Source organism: Osmia bicornis, chromosome 8, assembly GCF_907164935.1.
Source record: "Osmia bicornis bicornis chromosome 8, iOsmBic2.1, whole genome shotgun sequence".
Taxonomy (NCBI): Eukaryota; Metazoa; Arthropoda; class Insecta; order Hymenoptera; family Megachilidae; genus Osmia; species Osmia bicornis.
The window spans coordinates 6,063,558-6,076,855 of record NC_060223.1 but is presented as its reverse complement, the minus strand read 5'-3'; the positions used below and the strand labels follow the sequence as shown (position 1 = coordinate 6,076,855).

The 13,298-nt window shown below is 47.8% G+C and overlaps 1 protein-coding gene across 3 annotated transcripts in view; it reads right to left on the bottom strand.

Annotated features, from left to right (window-relative positions):
• Positions 1 to 2,463, bottom strand: part of LOC114880372 — a 49,045-nt gene extending 46,582 nt beyond the window's left edge. The window contains exon 1 of one of the 3 annotated variants that reach the window (XM_029196310.2): positions 2,113 to 2,463. The gene's annotated coding sequence lies outside the window, so the exon portion shown is untranslated. Of the gene's footprint in view, positions 1 to 627; positions 672 to 2,112 lie in introns of those variants that run through there. The other 2 variants (XM_029196309.2, XM_029196311.2) reach the window with 2 other exon arrangements.
• Between the last annotated feature and the right edge of the window lie 10,835 nt (positions 2,464 to 13,298).

The following is a 13,298-nucleotide window of genomic DNA, read 5'->3' as shown; positions in this document are numbered from 1 at the left end:
GCACTTTTGCCAGTTTGCGACCCGTGTTGGGATGCAGTCCGTTCCGAGTAACGTGTTTACCCCGACTATTGATCGAGGGGAGCGAGATCTCTGTATTCGGCAGAGGTGTGCGGCCTCTGGAAAACTTCGCCTCCAGGAGGGTCGGGGATTTTTGTCGAGTTTCAACCCCGGGATAGGTTACGAAAATTCGAGAGGCCACGGATTGCCGAGCGTATCTACGCGTCAGGAAACTTTCGAGACCTACCGCTCAGCGACTCGACGAGGATATTACACGCGTTTTGCAAACCGATTTTTATATTTTTCACGACTCGATTCTCTTTTTTCTCGCGTTTCGATTTACCTCGGTATTTTGCAACACGGTATTCGAACGCTACCCGATTTTACGGGCCACTTCAATTTTTTCGACCTTTTCCAACAGTTTTTTTTTTTTTTTTTGTTTTTATTCGCCCGAACTCGATTCGAAATTTACAAAGTGACACGGCGTTTCGCAATTGACAGCCGATCTAACGCGATCTTTGCGAGTTCAACCGAACTTCACTCGTTTCGACACGATTTTTTATTCCCTTCCTAAATTAAAAATATTATTATTTATTTAATTTCGTTTAGAACAGAATAAAAAACAAATACCTCTCGTAACGATGAAAATACTTGAAAAACGCATCGATTCCTCAGAGAATATTTATTGAAAGAACTTTTCGATACGAAATTCGAAACTGTCACTCTTTCACTGTTTCGCGCGGCGATTTTGAACAAACGCCAAACACTTTCTCCACCGGAAACGATCAGTGCACCAGTGTCGACGTATTCGTCGAAATCTCGTTGTTCACACGGTGAGAATATTTATTCCGTCCGTAAATCTACCAGGCAACGTCTTTCTTCCCTCTCGGAAACGGAATTGTTAATCCCACGGCAAGTCGTCGGATCCGTAACGGCACTAGGCGGCGCAGAAAAGCGACTGCGGGCAATTTCTGCGCCAGTCGGCTCTAATCCGCCGTGAACAGCCGCCTTTCGTGATGCCCGTTACGCCGAGGAGAAAACGTCGAACGCTTCGGGTGTCCCGAGTGGCAGTAAGTTGAATTCCCAAACGGGCGGGTGTGGCGAGCGTCCCGCAACGGGCTTCGAAACGGATGCCGCTATCTCCTCCGACACCACCGCAACCCCGGCCCTTCCCCCTCCTTCCCTTTCTATACAATTACCAGCTTTTCTCAACCTTTCCTTTTCTTTCTACAATATTTTCTCGAATATCATCTTTTTTCAAATTTTCCTTACCGAGATGAATTTTTAAATAAATTGGAAAATTTGTCGACACTGTTGTCACCGAAAGACACTGATTTTTCTACAGAAATATTGCCGCGTCCAAAATCGGCTCGCAGGTTTCGATTCGTGAAAGCGTAACACTCGCGACAGCGTGCTGTCAGCGACGCGACGCGTCGTTCAAACACTTTCCCGGCGCCTCGTGACGCTCTTCCTTTTTTTTTTTTATTCCCAGCGCATATCATGTTCTTTTAATTATGCTAATCGACGATCCGCAACGATCTCGATCGTCTTCGGCGGGGATCAACGAGAGGACGAACCGGTCGCCCGGAGAAACGCGCAGAAACACGCGTACGTATCGCGGGATCGACACGCAACGAACAAAGGAGACCGCTATCGGTAGAAGAAGGATCGACGATCGTATCCATTCATTTCCATATTTATGGAACGTTGACGCGAGACTCGTGATTTCGCAAGCCTTTAACGAGCCGCGTTACGGGAGGAAAAAAAGCGCAGCCGCGGCGAGTAAACGCACTTACGATTACCGCCGTCTTTTCGAATCGCCGCGACCTTATCGGGGCGACCGGGTTTTGTCAGACGAGACGACACGCAAAGGGATAAAAAATAAAATGAGCACAACACTCACTCTGTTTCGCATCCGTCGTCGTCGCGGAGTTCTCGTGACTGGCCCCGACACACTCGTGCGTCGGGATGGTTGAAAGAGAAAGAAAGAAAAAAAGAAAAGGCAAGTCGCGCCGAGACGTTGCGGCGCGGGGGAAAAAAACAAGGCGCACCGGGTTCCAGACGGACGGGAAATAAAAAAAGAGAGAAAGAAAAAAACAAATAAGCGGGACTCACGGAAACACTTGATCCGCGTGCTACACCACAACACACTATCACCGACCTGTACGGGAGCACGGTAACCAGCGGAGTTCTCCTGAATCCTCGCGTATATCCAGCGTGACGATCCGTGCGTGCCGCGTGTCCACGTTCCGAAAGTGTCACCTCCCTCCTCCGAGTCCCGGCTTCAGAGACGTGCACGAAGATTCGTGAAAGGAGGAAGAAGAGGCGAGAGATCGGCGAAGCCAGTCGCGGTTCGACGATGTCGGTGGCGCGCACTTCTCTGTCTACGCTCTCTCGATCTACCGTCTCTCTCTCTCTCTCTCTCTTTATTTCTTTCTTAGCTTCTTCGACGTCGTTCGTTTTCCGTTTTGTTTTTCTCTTCCCTTCCTTTTCCGTTTGTGTATCTTTTTTTTTTTTTAACGTCCGTTATTTTTTTATCTCCTTCAATTCGCCTCTCGAGAAACCACCAGCTAGCCGCGCACACGTTCGATGTCGCGCCGCGGCAACGAGTCGAGTATAGGAAGAGAGCAGCGCGACGTGTCCGCGCGAGACGCGAAGGAAAAGGAGAGCGCGCGCGCCCTCGACGAAAGAAAGAGGAAGAAGGAGGCACCGAGCGTGTATATACCGGCGAGCAGATGCCGTAGGAAGAGGCAGGCGGCCCTGGGAGCGGGAGAAGGAAAAGCCAGCGACGGTGGCGTCGGCGGCAGACTCGGTTGACTCGGTGGCCGAGCGGTATCTCACCCGCGAAAAGCGTCCCGCGATCAGGTGACAGCGGGAGTACACAGACCGGCGCTACTTCGGGAGCGAGAAAGAGGTACTGGCGGTGGAACGCGAGCGGATCCGTGCGAACGGGACGGAACGAATGGAACTCTCGGCCTCGGGACGGAGACAGAACGCCGAGTGTCGGCGTTGGAGGGGGAGCGTTGTGGGACGGCGGGAGGTTAAACACGCCGAACGGCGGCCGACCCGATAGAGAGGGAAGTCGAGGCGGGAAGGAGAGGAAAGAGAACGATAGCCGGCGCTCGTGCGTTCCGAGTGTGACTGACGGCGGAGAGGAGAAAGAAACGATGAAGAAGAAGAAGAAGAGGATGAAAAAATGGGCAAAAGAACGGAGGAGAAACTGGCGAAGAAAAGGAAAACGAGGAACGGACGAAGCGGAGTGGAAAGCGGGACAAAGAAGCCACACGGAGATCCTGGCTGGAAGAACAAAGAGAAATATAGTGCGTAACGGAGACGAGAGAGCAAAGGAGCAAGGGAGAAACGGATATAGAGAGGCGGCGTATAGCGTGGGGTACGTGATGCGCGACTCGTCGGGGTGGAAGAGCGCGCGCGTGCGTCTCTGTCGAAGGGGGAAGTCGAGGGAGAGAAGGGCTCCCTGATCGCTTCTGAGTGCAAACGGGTCGGCGTGCGGTGGGACACTGGCAGGCGGGCGGCTGGCTGAAACTGCTGTGGATAGCGGGTGGCGAGCGGTGCGATACTCTACGGGACGGGACGGGCCGAGAGCCGAGCCGGGACCCCCATCCATGTACAAACGCACACAGCCTGTCTGTCGAACCCTACACAAAGACTCGACGGACGCGCCACGCAGAGAGCGCAACACACGGTTGCGTTCTCACACGGACAGTGAGTCAGGCAAGCGAGCAGGCAGGCAGGCAGGCAAGCAAGCAGGCAGGCAGACAGGCAGGCAGGCTGAGCGTGTACGAGCCACAGCACGTTACTACGCCAACGGCACTGCCTGCCCTCGGCTCGATTCGGTCTCGCTCGGTCGGCCGCGTTAGTCCGACTTTGCCGTCTTCGTCGGCAGCCTCGCTCCGTCTCCGTCGTCCTCGACTAACTCGTCTTTCGGCGCGATTCTCTCCTCTCTTTCTCTCTCATCCGGCTCCGTTCCGTGCCGTTAGCCCTCCCTCTCCACCGGCTCCTCATCACTAACCTCCTACTCGTCGTTTTCCTCCCCCTTCCTCACGCTTCAACCGATGCTCTTCCGCAAGCGCGCACGATCCCGTCTCTCTTTTTCCCTACGCTTCTTCTCCTTCTCTCGGATTCTCGCCTACCGTCGTCCCTCTTCCTCCGTACGTTCCTTCGCTCTCGCCGCGTCGTTCCTCTCGGCCCGTATGCACCGCTCCCTCGTTCTCCTTCACGGAGCGTCGGCTTCTCTTTGTCGCCTCGTCTTCGTTCTTTCGCTTCCCTCTCGCTTTGCTCGACCCTCCGTCGCTTCTCGTTCCGCCGTTCTCGCCGTTCGTCCTTCTCGTTTTTCCGCCGTCCCTCTTCCACCGTCGCGGCGTTCTCCGTCGATGAGCGTGCGCGCGCGAGAGAGCGCCCACACCGGAGCGGTAGCATATCGTAAGTCCGCCTGCCTACCGGAGCTTTTCAGACACCGACGAACACGTTTCGAGGCCCGATAGCACGAAAGAGAAAGAGAGGAGGAAAAAAAAAGATGAGAGAAAAAGGGCTGAGAGAAGAACGAAGAGTCGAAGCTGATGCGGACGTCGGTGGATAGAGGAGGACGGAACGAGACGTGACCGTGGGGATGTAACGGGTGTGTATGGAACGCCGGCACGACGGCGACGACCGGGGCCCGCCTTGTTCACGAATTTTTCGCCGCTCAACGGCCGGGATGAGTTTCGGGAAGCCGGCAGCCGTGGTGGAAATTGCTTCCAGAGAAATTGGATTTCACGATAATGGCGCGAATCGGTTCCAGAGATTTCCAGGAAACCAAAATGCCGCCGGAGGAATGGGAACCCGTACCACGCTTCGACTCGTCCCGTATTGGCGGCAGCTGTAAATTTCACGGTACACGCGAGACGGCCTCGTACGCCAACTATCCGCCATTCCCGTTTCAACTTTAGGCAGATCCCTGTCAACCGGCCTGGAAGAGATAAATTAAATTCTTCCTGAAACTTTAACGTCGGATGCGGCGTCGGGCGACAACGAGACCCGCGGTCGTCGATGAACTTAATTCAAAATTTGCAATTGCATTTTAATAAATCGTGTACGCACGCGTATTTTACAGGACGTTCCGGTTCTGATACGCCCAGAGCGATTTTGAGTTCCCTCGGTTAAGTAGATTGATCCAATATCTTCGTCACTGCTAATTGGCTGGTCCTTCAAAGCACAGTCAATGCTAGTTACGATCGCAAACAGAATTAGTATGATACGCGGTTGCGGATCTTTCCTCTAAGCTTCGCTTGCTTGCAGCATTGAGACTTTGCTCAAGTTTCGAACATGCTTTGTGCCATTCTTACAAACCGATGCTTCGTTGATGTACTGATAACATTAGGCATTAATTTAAAATCTGATAAGTATAAAGAAACAGAAAATTGTAAAAATCATAGATCCCACAAAGTGTTATCAAGTTCGAGTCCAGTTGGGTAGATCTTTTATTAGTAAAAATAATTATAAGATTCATTTTCTCCAAGAAAGTGTCTCCACACCAAATCATCGTTATTATTTAGAGGACAGTTTCGCGCAATAAGATACGTTCGATCGGCAAAGCCCCTTGGGCCGTTTGAAAGGGCATCCCGTTGATCCCGGGAAGCGACGGGGATATCGGTCACAGCGTAAAACGCGCGGAAGGCTTGCTCGCTTTCGTCACGGCGCTTCCGATCGAGGGCAAGGCGCTCTCAGCTATTCCAACAAAGTATTCCGCACACAGAGCCGCGGGCGCAGTCACCGAGTCTCCGAAGTTGCCTTAATCTCGATCCACCTCGCCCCCGTCACTGGCAACGACAGACTTTGAGGGTGACTTTGAGTTGGCTGCGAGGGAGAGAAGGAGAAACGAAACGGCAAAGCCGAGAAGGACGGGGACATAATCCGGCCTGAAGAAAGAAGCCGAGCTTGGGATAAGTGGTAGAGAAAGAAGGAACGACGGCGAGGGTGACGAGGGGGGAGAACCGGTGAAAATACCTGAGCACAAAGGCAGGCTCGAAATGGCAAATACACCGAGTCCACGGCGAAACGTTACGGGAGGACTTTGCGGACCCGCATCCAGCGACAAACCGCGTCCCCGTTCACGCTACTTCTACGGAGCCGGCAAACGCATTCGTTTCGGGTTACGGCGTGATTGTCGCCTATGAAAGCCGGCCGATCTGTCGGCAGAGGGTTGAGGGGGACGCGGAACGAGACGGGGGACCTAACACAGTGGGAGGGCGGTACCCCCTTAACACCGGGCACGAGGCAAAAAGGGGTCCAGCTGCGCCTGCATCCTTGTTCGGGCTGCTCCGAAGGGAGTCCAGGGATTATTAAAATGCCTGAGGAACGGGGAGAACGGGGGAGCTGTTCTACTGTTACCGGGGCTGCGTAGCCACGAAACCGGTAACCCTCCTCGTTTCCCCCTTCCTCGGCCTCTTTTCGTTCCCCGTTCAACGTTTGGCCGGCTGATTCGGTATTCAAGTTCGAAGTCGTGCTGCACGGGCCGCTGCATAAAATCTACCTCCCTCCTTGCCACCGCTACTCCCTCCACCCCTACAATGATACCAATCAACTATCCGCCATCGACCCTACCAATCAGGGAGGCTTTGATCCGCGGCGACAACATTTTTCGGGGTTAATTCCGAGGAAGAACTACGCGTCTACCGGGGTTTGATCGATCGCCGTCTCGCGAGGCGCTGGGAAAATTCTTCTTTCGAAGAAATTTTTTAGGGATGATGAATCAGTTGATGCATCATCTTATTCGGAAGGTTTCGACCATTTTCTGCCGGATCGTTTCGTGAATTTTTCATTTTGCTTACATAATATCGTTCTCCGGATGCCTGATGTCCTTCATTTTTTTAATTAATAATTTTGTATCAAAATTACAGATTGTTTCACGAAGAATCTACTGTTTCGTGGTTCAATGGTGGTTCAACACGTGCAAATGTCAGGTGTTCTGATTAATTTAATTATATACACTCTCTGTCATCATTTAACAACCTAAACAAGAGAATCCTACGACCCTTCAACACCTTGCTGCTTCTTAGACACCTTGCACCTCGACGATACAAAGAATAGGTAAAGCACGTGCAGTCTGTCCCTCGGGACTAGTTACCTGCGAGTTTTAAGGTCCTAATACTTTGTTTAGGGTGGGTCCATTGTCGAGTAAGGAACGCTAAATGAAACCATTAGAGGTCGGCTACACTCGAGCCCTTAAAAAAACCTTGTCTCGAACCATTTTTTTAAGGTTTCGACCTTTCGACACCATTCAGGTGCATGTCATAAGGAACATTTTATCCTGACTTTCTTTTTAAAATAAAATTTGATGATCCAAAATCAATTATGATCAATCGAAAGATGAGTATTAAATTTTTTATTTAAAATCTATTAAAAATTTACCTTGTAAAGAAGGATCCTTCGTCCTTTTAGAAATATTCCTGGATGATGAAGTCCCTCGTCCAATGGTCACCAATGGTCCCTGAAGAAAAGTGCTGAAATAAAAATCTGCAACAAAAATTTGTTGGTGAGTTAAAAATTTTCTAGTTTTCTTTCCAGCCACCCTGTATGCAGTCTGGCCGAAGGAAAAGGAAGAAAAAGAAATGGCAAGAGGGAATGGTAGACCAGCCTCTACCATTTCTCGCGGCTTTATACCGCTCTCTCACCTTCAAGCGAAGAACAGCTTACTCGCGGCCCAGGCGCGCATAATCGCACGGAAACGTTCCGCAAACAGCTCCGTCTCGGGTCCATAGATTCCCGCCGAGTTTGTCCCGGATATCGTGCTGGCCAACTGCGGGGAGGGTTCGTCGGCAACGTCCCGTCACTAATTACATTCTCCTCGCGCAATCACGGCCTCGTGTACACTTACAGGCGTCCCGTTCCGTTCCTCTGGCCCGCGTCCAATTCCCTTCCTGGATTCGAACCTATCCCAGCTTGCTCCCCGGTCGTTCCCACTATCCGAAAAGTGGCCTTCTTGTCGGCTGCGTCTATCGTCGCTGATTCCTTCTGATGGGACACCTCAGCGCTTCGGGTTAGGCTGCTTCCGCCCTGAAATGCTTGAAACACCTTAGAGTGGTGTTAGATAGAACGTTTGGCTGGAGGATAAACTGGGACATTTTGAGGATAGAATTATGAATATTTAAAAAAACTGGGGATTTTTAGGAGATTAGAATAAAAATTAGAAAGCTTGAAACACCTTAGAGTGGTGTTAGATAGAGCGTTTGGCTGGAGGATAAACTAGGACACTTTGAGGATAGAATTATGAATATTTTTAAAAACTGGGGATTTTTAGGAGATTAGAATAAAAATTAGAAAGCTTGAAACACCTTAAGGTGGAGGAAAAGCGTTTGGTTGAGGGATCAATAGAGATACCTTGGTACGTGAAGAAGTTATAAAGTTAAGTATTTTTAAGAACTGAGAATTTTAAGATAGCAATTTCATTCGAATCAAAGAGATTTTACAATTTAGATTGTTTCAGCCTGTATTTTCGGAATTACAGGTACAAAAGTGTATCGTTAAATAAAAGATACAATTAATTTTTAGAAGTGTCCGAAGTGGAATAAAATCAAATATTCTAGTCGATTCATATCTACCGATATGGCAGAATTTTTGAAAAGCATATGATTTTTTGAGAACCTTTCGACACGAGTCGCAAGCAATTTGCTTTGACGTTCTTCCTGCTACGGATGTAACGAGTTCGAATAAAAAGTAGAATGGTTTTTTGCACGGAATTCGAAAGAGTTGTACCGAGAGAAAATTAGATTCTAATCTAAACTAATGCAGAAAGAGAATAATTAGAATTGGGTATTGGATTTTTGGAATTCACTGGGAGATACTGAGAGCTTTTTATTTTAAACTAATTAGTACTTACTTCTATGCTTCGTCAATAAATTTTGAAGAAAATAATTGTAAATTAGAACAGAATAGATAAAAAAATTGATAGATTTAGAATAACGATTGATTTTTAAATAATAATTAATATCAAACACACATAAAATCATAAATATTTTCTAAATTTACTTGAAAAATTTCAAAATACCACTCAATAAGCAAATACTTTAATTAATCACAAACTAAATCCAACAATTAATAATTTAAATTCTAAAAATTTCAAACTTGCTGATAGATGATAGAAATGAAAATATTCTTCACCAAGATTGATTTGCAATGACAATAATAATAATAAAAGAGGGTAAGAAAGTGTATGTATCAAGTGGTGTTAGGAAGAAAAGCGTAATGCTCGAGGCGTCGAAAGCGATAAAATTTTATCAGGGACGGCGAACGCGGTACACGCGAACACGCAAAAATCCATACACGCGAGCAACCCCCTTAACACACCCCGGCGTTACGGGGTGAGATCTGTAAAAGTTGAAACACTCGGGCAGGGAAACGTCGCGCGTTTATCCGCATGATTGCGCGCGGATATCGAGCCGCAGAGATACCTTCTCGACTCGTTTCTGTTATCGGAAACTTTCCAAGGAGCGATGCAAAGTGCGAAAAGAACGATTATCCTTGCACAGCATCGCCCATCCTCGGCAGAACATAAAATTCTAGAATTTTTAAATTCTTCCTCGATGAATTATTTGTTTCCTTCAAATTGATTTGAAATTAAATTCAAAACTTGATTTTTCAAAATATTCTAAACTTGATATTTCTTCAGGAATTTATTTTTCTTGAAATCATTCATCTCCAGAAATGAATTTCAAAATCATCTAAGGCGTTTAAAAAATTTTCACGTCGACCCTTTTCCCTTCGGATTTGATGGCGCAAAATTAACGTGAAAATTCCCGGCGAAAGTTGGCCAATTTTTCTCGCCTCGAACACACGTGGACTCGTGTCTCTCTTCCGTGCTCTTTCTTCCTCGAATATTCTCATCAAAGTTTCTCGCCACGAGGAGCAACTTGGAAAATTCCGCGAAGGTCTCCCGCGAATTGAACCGCGCTCCAAGCTTAAGGTGAATCTCGCTCGGTAGAAGAATGGAGCCGCGGTTTAACGACGTGAAATTTTCGCACGCGGTGGCTATCTCTTCGTTCGGGGCAGGTTCCCGTAACTGGCGACTTCCTACTGCAGGAAGATCCTGGCCGACGATGGATGGGGTTGTACAGGAAACCGGGATTCTTCTCGCTCGTGGAACCGACGGCTAACGGAAGCCAGTTATCCCGCGTGTTGATCTTGGATCGCGCGATGGTAGACGGAAGGTACACAGAAAATCCGTGTCTGCCGGCAAGTTTTCGGGGGAAAAATTGTCGGGTAACTGGAATGATCCTCGATTTCCGGAGGCTGGATCTTGGTCGAAGGTAATTTCTGCTCGCCGTTCGACGCCGGCCGAGATTCGAGGTCCGATGTAACTCGCCGAAGATTAATAGCCAGCGAATCCGATGCACTCGTATTTTCTTGCACTGAATCTTCCAGGGAATCTTCAAAGTTTAATTGGAAGTTTGTCCTTCCGTTGTGATGGCTTGTTTAAACCAGCTAATATCGAGGGGATCGTATGTTTAACTGGCGGACCATGGAGAGAGACCAAATTCTTTTTATAGAGCGCATTAGTAAAAAGGATTTCCAGGTTCTGGTTTATCTACTATTAGAAAGGATATATTTAAAGAAAATCGTGTTAATTATCGAAGAGGTTAATTTAGAAAATTTAGACATTGTTGGAAGTTCGACCCGAATGCAATGAACCCTTTGGTTAAAAAAGAAACTGCAACAATGTGGAGCAGGTGAAAAGGAAGCGAAAAATCAGTGAGTCACGAGAGGTTGACGTATAACCCGAATGGCGACCGGTAACTTGTTCAACGTATAACCGGCTAATTACGTTAAGATGGATTACTCGGGAAGTGTGTTTCAGTCGAACGGAATTGGCTTAAAGGAAACAGAGAGGCGAGCTTTTAAAGGCGATGTGCAGGTCGGCTGGTCGGGCGACCAGAAGGCCGCTTAATAAATTAATGCTAATAACGAAGAAGGGCTAATTACGAGGGAGGGGGCGGCCGGAAAAAGACGGGGGATGATCCGTGCTCGCCGGCCAAACACGGTCGGGCAATTAGTTAAGCGACAGAAACGAATGAACCGACCATAAAATTCGCCGTTTATGGGTGTGAATTAAGCGGATCATTTAGGGAATACGAGCATCGGCCCGCAGCCGAAAAGAGACGACAAAATTTACGCTTACCGACTCGCGTCTAATCTGTTCAGAAAAATTTTTCTGAAGTGGAAAATCAGCTTGGTTGCAAATATTTCATAGTAACGAAGTCTATGATTAGAAATTTAAAAAAAGAATGCAGGGAAATTTAAGTAAAACTAAAATTTAAGAAAGATTTTATTCTTATTCAAAAAAATTAATTAATCTTATTTGTTCCTAATTATACTAACAGAAGAATATCTATAAAAAGATAACTAATTGACCGAGAAAATCAATTTAATTACTGAAAAACCTGAAAACCCTTAAGCATTCTAATGCACACGAGAAGTAAAACTGTTAGTCACGATAAAGAGAAGCAACAAAGAGCTTAACTTTCCCCTCATTTCCTTTCGAAAGCGACCAAAAATGGTCATCAAAGAGCAAATCACACCACAGTATCCACTTTGATTGAGAAAGCTCTTTTGAAACTGAAGCGGAAAAAAGATCAGCGTATCGCGATACATTTAAACGGCACATCCCTTTCCAAAGCGAATCCTCTTTGATCTCCAACCACCTTCGATATTCCTCGGAGATTCGCGAAAGCTGTCTGTCCGTTGTTTCCAATCTCTTTAGCCTCTGAATCGTCGTTCGGCTACGTCGAAAAACGGTCGGCGTCGCGATAGCTGCGCGACGCTTTCGAATGTGGGTCAATTAGAGTGGCAATTAGCGTAATCGGCGGGCCGCGTGGAACAGCAGTCGCTTTTGGCGCCGTGATCTTCGACCCCTGCGGTTATCTCCCTCGTTCTCTCTCCTCTTTCGGACGATCGCGCGAATCGAACGGTCTGAAACGGGCCGGGATAAGCCCGGGTCTGTCGGGACTCTTATCGAGGAACACGATTTTCCCGGTTGGTAGATCGCGCGAGCCGCACGATCGCGTCGAAACTGAAGGCAGATATCATTTTTCTCCTTGCTTCTCCTCGGGGACCGCCTCTCCCCGCTCCTCTGCATCTGGATTCTCGCATCGGATTCTAGGATCCGCGTAACGCTGGACCAGTTTTCGATTCCCGGCTGATTCTCACGGGACCAGCTTCCGAGGAGGGATGCTGAGAAAGTGGACAACGGTCAAGCGAGACCTCCGTCCCGTTTCACAGCTAAGCGGGCTCCGGTGTAGGGGTTGAATCTTCGGAGATCGGAAAGGGGTTGCGGAGTAATTCTGGTTTGATCCGGCGGGATGGTGGCGTCGCGTGAGAAAGGGTCCTCGGATTCGACCTCTGCGTCTCCTTTCCTTCAGATACTTGCGACGAAACGACTGCGAAGTTGCGATTAGAGAACGCGGGACGACGGGAATAGTCCGCTCGTGGCGAAACGTTTCTACGCAGTTGGATTCTATTTTACGTCGTTGCAAAACCCTCCGTAGCGAGACACGTTCGTTTTTCGACAATTATTATAAACTGACAGTTAACCCTTTAACAACCCTGGGTCAATCGTGACCTAAATTCAGAAAATATATACAAGAATATTAGCCAAAGTTAATTCTCGATGGACACTCTCCATGGTCCGCCGTGCGGGGTTAATAGTTTCCTTTTCACATTCTTATATAACAATTTTCAGATTCTATCAGTTTACTTAATATTCAGTTTCATTTAATGTTCTCTTTCTTTCTCTAAGGGATGTAAAATATTCTCGTTAAAAAACTGTAGAAAGGCGAAGGAACTTGGTACGAAGGTAAATGATCTGTGGTTAAGCCGAGTTTCACGAGTTTCATGCTGGTAATTAGTAAATTTAAGAGCAATCGAGTTTGTTCGTTTACTCAAACCAGCACCCCTTTTTTGCACGCGGTACAGGGGCAGCTATGGTCAATGTTATCGAGGGTGTATTCTATTTACATTAGAGATGAAGAACGGTCAGGGGATGGCGATGGTTCCCGGTTCGAAATACGACATTTTAAAACAAAATATAACGGGTCACCGATGACCCATCCTGAAAAAAAAGAAATCACGAAAACAAAACACAATCAGCTGTATATCAAATTCAATCCTATTCCTATCAAAACACCGATTAATCTCCCACTTTATTCGACCGTGATCATCGCAATCGACGCTATCGGAAATCAAACTCATCCAGGAACACGATCGGACGCGGTTCGAATCGTACCAAAGCGAAAAGCCACCCCCGTCCCCTC